Here is a 282-nt window from a genome sequence, read left to right as displayed (position 1 = left end):
CTGTTATTGTTCAGGTTTACCGACTGGCCATGCTTTATGCTAATCGGCTCGCTATTTGAGTCCATTTCCAACGCTGCTCTAATGAGTCTGATGGTCTCGTCTAAGGAGTCAGCATGAATCATTATGCTTCTAAACAAGCTGGTCGCGGAACCGGCATGTTTAGAAGTCGCTGGTCTCTCTCTGTAGTGTTTATTGGTGTGTTTCTACAAATTTACTTACAAAACATTGTTGAGCATTGAAAAAAATGTGTTGGATTCTACTATTTAAATCAAATTTACTTTA

This window comes from Phoxinus phoxinus (genome assembly GCF_949152265.1).
Source record: "Phoxinus phoxinus genome assembly, chromosome: 9".
In the NCBI taxonomy this organism is placed as follows: domain Eukaryota; kingdom Metazoa; phylum Chordata; class Actinopteri; order Cypriniformes; family Leuciscidae; genus Phoxinus; species Phoxinus phoxinus.
The sequence above is the reverse complement of the archived record's forward strand: the minus strand, read 5'-3'. Positions refer to the sequence as shown.